Here is a 7,201-nt window from a genome sequence, read left to right as displayed (position 1 = left end):
GGGGCCTCCAGCTTCCCTTACCTTGCTGCCTTACACTGGAACACCCTTCCCACCTCCCTGCGATCTGAACTTTCACTGACTGCTTTTCGTAAAGCCATGAAAACTACCCTGTTCACCTAACCAACACCATATGTCCAAGTTCTCATGAATAACATGTATGATGTATTATGTTGTATGGTACCACCTATAGCCGATCACAGGTCCCTGCCTTACTGTAACCCAAGGCACAACCTGTACCCAGTGTAACTAAGTCTCCTTACAAGTAACAGCGCAACAATGCCCCTGGGCTGCGCGCTATATAAATGTAGTAAATAAATAAATAAATAGGTTCGACGGAACGGTGGGTATCTCTTCTTTACTTTGAGGGGCTTCCCATCAGAGCTGCTGTGCATTTTATGGCATAGCACTAGCACTTCACAGCTGTACAGCTATTCTAGCACTTCACAGCTGTACAGCAATTAATTTAATGGCGTAGCACTAGCCCTTCACAGCTGTACAGCTATTCATTTAACAGCGTAGCACTAGCACTTCACAGCTGTACAGCAATTCATTTGATGGTGTAGCACTAGCACTTCACAGCTGTGCAGCTATTCTAGCACTTCACAGCTGTACAGCAATTCATTTAATGGCGTAGCATTAGCACTTCACAGCTGTACAGCTATTCATTTAACAGCGTAGCACTAGCACTTCACCATTTAATGGCGTAGCACTAGCCCTTCACAGCTGTACAGCTATTCATTTAACAGCGTAGCACTAGCACTTCACCATTTAATGGCGTAGCATAAGCCTTCTCAGTTGTACAGCTATTCATTTAATGGCATAGCACTAGCCCTTCACAGCTGTACAGCTATTCATTTATTGGCGTAGCAATAGCTCCTCACAGCTGTAGAGCTATTCATTTAATGGCTTAGCACTAGCACTTCACAGCTGTACAGCTATTCATTTAATGGCACAGCACTAGCCATTTACAGCTGTATAGCTACTCATTTAATGGCATAGCACTAGCCCTTCACAGCTGTACAGCTATTCATTTATTGGCGTAGCAATAGCCCTTCACAGCTGTAGAGCTATTCATTTAATGGCTTAGCACTAGCCCTTCACAGCTGTACAGCTATTCATTTAATGGCATAGCACTAGCACACCACAGCTGTACAGCTACTCATTTAATGGCGTAGCACTAGCCCTTCACAGCTGTACAGCTATTAATTTTTATGGCATAGCACTAGCCCTTCACAGCTGTACAGCTATTCATGTATTGGCGTAGCAATAGCCCTTCACAGCTGTAGAGCTATTCATTTAATGGCATAGCACTAGCAAACCACAGCTATACAGCTACTCATTTAATGGCGTAGCACTAGCCCTTCACAGCTGTACAGCTATTCATTTAATGGCATAGCACTAGCCCTTCACAGCTGAACAGCTATTCATTTATTGGCGTAGCAATAGCCCTTCACAGCTGTAGAGCTATTCATTTAATGGCTTAGCACTAGCCCTTCACAACTGTACAGCTATTGATTTAATGGCACAGCACTAGCCCTTCACAGCTGTACAGCTACTCATTTAATGGCATAGCACTCTCCCTTTGCAGCTGTACAGCTATTCATTTAATGGCTTAGCACTAGCCCTTAACAGCTGTACAGCTATTCATTTATCGGCGTAGCAATAGCCCTTCACAGCTGTAGAGCTATTCACTTAATGGCTTAGCACTAGCCCTTCACAGCTGTACAGCTATTCATTTATTGGCGTAGGACTAGCCCTTCTCAGCTGTACAGCTATTCATTTAACGGTGTAGCACTAGCACTTCACATCTGTACAGCTATTCTAGCACTTCACAGCTGTACAGCAATTAATTTAATGGCGTAGCACTAGCACTTCACAGCTGTGCAGCTATTCTAGCACGTCACAGCTTTACAGCAATTCATTTAATGGTGCAGCACTAGCCCTTCACAGCTGTACAGCTATTCATTTAACAGCGTAGCACTAGCACTTCACCATTTAATGGTGTAGCACTAGCCCTTCACAGCTGTACAGCTATTCATTTAACAGCGTAGCACTAGCACTTCACCATTTAATGGCGTAGCATAAGCCCTTCACAGCTGTAGAGCTATTCATTTAATGGCTTAGCACTAGCCCTTCACAGCTGTACAGCTATTCATTTAATGGCACAGCACTAGCCCTTCACAGCTGTACAGCTACTCATTTAATGGCGTAGCACTAGCCCTTCACAGCTGTACAGCTATTCATTTAATGGCGTAGCACAAGCCCTTCACAGCTGTAGAGCTATTCATTTTATGGCTTAGCACTAGCCCTTCACAGCTGTACAGCTATTCATTTAATGGCACAGCACTAGCACACCACAGCTGTACAGCTACTCATTTAATGGCGTAGCCCTAGCCCTTCACAGCTGTACAGCTATTCATTTAATGGCGTAGCACAAGCCCTTCACAGCTGTAGAGCTATTCATTTTATGGCTTAGCACTAGCCCTTCACAGCTGTACAGCTATTTATTTATTGGCATAGCACTAGCCCTTCTCAGCTGTACAGCTATTCATTTAATGGCGTATCAATAGCCCTTCACAGCAGTACAGCTATTTATTTAACGGTGTAGCACTAGCACTTCACATCTGTACAGCTATTCATTTAACTGCGTCGTTTGGGATATTTTGACCCATTCTTATGTGCCCCACTGCATCACTTTACAAATGGTGAAAAGAAACAGCCCAAAATGGATGTGCTGACTCCTGTGCGTGCCAAAATCTGCAAAACCGCGTTTGGGTCACAACCAAGGAAAGGCTGCACCCCTGCCAGACACAGTCAAAGTGGGGGTGAAAACAGAGTTATCACTGCAGGAGCATGCCAGTGGGCTTTGCCACATTCAATATGGAGTAAAGAAGCAGAATTGTGCTGAAAATGGAAAATGCCTTTAAAATGCTAGCTTTGCAACCTTCAAAAGTGCTCTTTTAGACACTAGATCCATTTATTTTCCATTGTATCATTGAGAGTAAAAGGGTACTGCAATCCCCAGAATCAACCAGTGTGGCTCAGAGGAACCGGGCCTCATTGACTGACAACTTTAGAAAATGTATTTATGGAAAAGCAGCCCAGGAGCATTTGTTTTCAGTTCCACGGGAAAAATGCGGCTAAAATTGCAAATGTAAAAAAATTAGCTGTGCAGACAGAAACTCCAAAGGCTGGATACATGTATCCAGATTGCAACATCCCAGCACTCAAGGGAAGACCTAATGCTGAATCAAATGTACATGTGCTGCATAGGAAAATTGGATTTAAACGGACTCAGTTTAATGTGTTTTCCCATGAAGAAAGTGCAAAATCATCTGTTTTAAAAGTATGTTTTTGATGAAAGGCCTAATTCTTCAAGAAATGTCCAAGGATTGCTAAGGTGAGAATCCATCTATAAACTGTGTTAATTTTTATATGTTTTAATGAAAGATGAAGGTGAAAACTTAAATTAACCCAGCTTGGAGTTAATTAACTATAAAAAAAAAAAACAATTCTTCTTGACAGTCCTCAGCCTGGGAAAGGGTGACACTTCAGGTTGACACTTCACTGCTGGCAGGAAGGCCTAATTGCTTCAGGGACAGACAATAGAAGGCTTGGACACCCATCCTCCCAGGGGAGGGGCAGGATGCTGGGAGAGGCTTCTTAATGAACTTCTACGGACCGGCCATTTGCTGACACTTGTGAAGTAAGAAACAAAAAACCTGACTTGTGATTTTGGAGTTAATTTGCTTATTTTGCCACAGAACGTCATGACATTTAACTTGGCAGCAAAAATAAGTAAAGGAATGAAAAGTACATACATTGAAATCTGAATTTATGATAGACATTTGAAGACTTGGTAGGATTTCTTACTGTGTAAGGAACTGAAGTTATGCAAAAAGACTAATTGCGCCAAAACTATTAATGCTGCAAATCTAATATTTGGTACCCATGTGCTAGGGGTGATTGCACATATTTGTACCAAATTAGGAATTGTTAGGCCAAACCTTTATGATAAGAATTGACCCAATTTAATCGATTTGGGAGTTGGATGTAAAGGTAACCCACAAAATATGTAATGGATGTGTCTGATTTTATTAGAGGGCATACGTATATAAATGTGTATTTTTGGGAAAGTTACATTTTGGATCAAATAACTGTGGGAAGTTCCCAAGTCACATCATAAAACATGACAACACTTTCTGTCATCCGACTAGCAAAAAGCAAGGCAGGAACTGTGGCTTTGATCAATCATAGCCTTGTGGGTGTGGTTTGTAAGTCTGCCCCTACCATAAACTGAGTGATGTCACTTGGCAGGATAAATAGAGGAACCTCACAACACACAGAAACACACTGATTTTTGACTCCATCCTGATTTCCGCATGGCGCCCTGTTCCAGAATTCTCCATCTTGTCCTGATCCAGACTACTTTGCAAAACCAAGGCCTCAGCATTTGCTGAACTCTTTGTCAGCTAGGCCCAAATCCTGAAACCATCCCAAAACCAAAGGGAAGAAATGTGGATCCAGTTTGGCTTGCTACCATTAAGGCTTGTCAGTTGAAACTCACCATCACACTGATCTACAGTGTCCAGCAACCAGAAGAGCCAATCCAATCCAATTCAGTCCAGTCTGAGGTGCCAGTCCATTGACCAGAACTGCCCAGCTGATCCAATTCCGCCAGATGTGCTCTGCTGCCTGTAGACCCAATTCGTGATGACCAGAACCTGACGGTCCAATCTTAAATTACAGTAACCCGTAGTATTGTAAGAGGATTCAATTCAGCACTACAGCCAAGTCAACGCCTAGTCTAGAATACTGAATGAAAACCCTTATTGATATATCTTTATGTGCAGTTCATGCGTTCTGGATGACTACCCCTATATAACACCCCTCTCTTGGAATCCTCCTGACCCCACTGAGCCAAGAAGTAGTTCTGTTTTGCAAGTTAAAAGGTTTAATTGATAGTTTAAACAATAGATATATATATTACACTTTAGAATAAATTAATAATTGAATAGCACACTTAATCTGATATGATAAAGATTAACAACGGAGAATCTGGCACTAGCACACTTCTTGATATCACTAAGGAGTTGACATGAAATGGATAAGATAGCAACAATACTTTTATGGTTTCAAATGGATGCAATGTGGAATGAAATGCAGTAAAGAAAATAACTTGATAGAATTTCAGCAAAGACAATGTAATCACTTTCTTGGACAATTCAGCCCCCCCTTGTATGCAATGCAAGGAAATGGAGGGAAGCACACAGTTCTCAGAAATGCAATCAAATGTGATTCAGTTCACCCCAGCAACTTAGACTACAGAAGTTGAAAACACAGGCCCAAATGCTTTTAAATGTGCTGGAAATGAAGAAAAAATATGCTAAAATGCTTTTAATTCCCTCTAGAGGTTCAGGGTGAGTGGTATCTAGTGAATATTAGTCCAGGCTCACACTAGCAATGATGCAGGGATGGTTTTTATGAGGCAAACAAATTTCTTTCAGAGGAAAGCAAAAGCAGCTATCTTTTTGCAAGTGGAGAAATTTGCAAATCGCGGTAAAATTCGCGAATGCGTCTGGTGCGATTACAGAGGAACTACAAGGGCTAGCAATATCGTTTTGGGGTCCTAGGAAAGCCTAGGATCTCAGCTTCCAGATGAAAGTTACTGCAAGTCTCTAGCACAAACGGTCACGGAGATATGAGCGATTAAATAAAGGTCGTTTTTCAGATTTGAAATTTTAAAGTTCAAAAAGACAAGTGCAGCTTGCAACTAGAAAATGACAGGTGACAGCTTTGCAAATGACAGGTGACAGTTAGGAGACAGTTCTACTTAGATTAAACTAGATTGAATTATATTATTTTAACTAGGAGATTGGTTCTGCACAGTTTTCTAGGTACTCACACTATATTCTTGAGTGAAATGGGCCTCGCCATGGATCTGGTCAGGTTTTAGACGGGACTCTGGTCTCTGCACTTCACAGTGATCTGGGTCTGCTCTCTCTCTGGATTCTGAAGATTGAGGGATTTAAAGTCTGGATCTTTCTGCACAGCTTTCTCTGGAGATTGATGGAGGCAAAGTATGGATTTTCCCGGCAGAGCTTCCAGCTGCAAATGGATTTGAAAGTCCCTATCTGTCCTGTCTCTCTGCTTTTATGTGTTTTGAAAATGGGTGTGTGTGAGCAGCATCACTAGCCAGCCCCTCTCCACTTGTCATTGGCCAAGCTTTCATTTCTCCCCTGATTGGGGGAGCTAAATTGTGTCAGAGTGATGTCATTTTACAGCCTGCAGAAAGTCCACTCCTCCTGTCAACTTACACACAAATCTAGATTTGAACCAAATACATATTTGCAGAGGTACATATTGTTTTAAAATCATCTGCACCCCTCACATATCACAGGAGGTATCTCCTGTTCAAACTCTGCTCTTCCTGGGAGCTTGCATTCAGAAATGGCACATATTTCACTTTTTTAGTGGTTTTGCAACATCAGACATTACCCCAAATTTACACACATGTGCGCAAGGAGTATGGACATTAATTGATGAAGTGTCAGATTTTTCACATGCACACATTTTGAGTAATATCCTCTTTTCCGCTAAAACCCCCCTGAACATACCACCGGTTCTAAAAACCTCTTAAAATGTGGGCAGAAAAATCACAAGAATTATGGTGTCATTTAAATAATTTTCACAAGTCCGTACTATGAGTTATTCATCTTTTTAGAGTTATGTTCTGGCCCCAAAGGGGTGTGGTTTTCCTCCAGCACAAGGTTGAATTTCTGGTTTTTCCAGTTCTGCCAAGCCAGCTTGCTCTCACAGGCAGTGCCCCTCCCCTGTGCTTCCAGGAGAAATCTCCATTTACGACTCCCGCCATAAAACATTTGCCTGAGTCAAGACAGGGCTTTGTTCAATTTCCTGCAGAGCCCAGGTAATTCAATCAGGGAAGTGTCATATCCCTTTTGGTGTGAGCAGCAAAAGGGCAGCTAGGCCTGGGAACACAGCTGTGACTCAAGTTTCACTCCTGATGGGGGTAGTTGCCAGGCAAATTGGAATCTCTTTAAGCCAGTTTTTAGCTACATGTCATTTCTGTTCCCCAGTTTCTGCATTCAAATAAACTAACAATTTCACATATGCAGCTAGAATGCTGATTCTAAGTTTAAAACTATGACATTTAAACAATTGCAACCTATGTGACACTCAA

The sequence above is a fragment of the Ambystoma mexicanum genome, chromosome 1p (assembly GCF_040938575.1).
Source record: "Ambystoma mexicanum isolate Mex_15411 chromosome 1p, UKY_AmexF1_1, whole genome shotgun sequence".
In the NCBI taxonomy this organism is placed as follows: Eukaryota; Metazoa; Chordata; class Amphibia; order Caudata; family Ambystomatidae; genus Ambystoma; species Ambystoma mexicanum.
Note: the sequence above shows the minus strand (reverse complement) of the source record.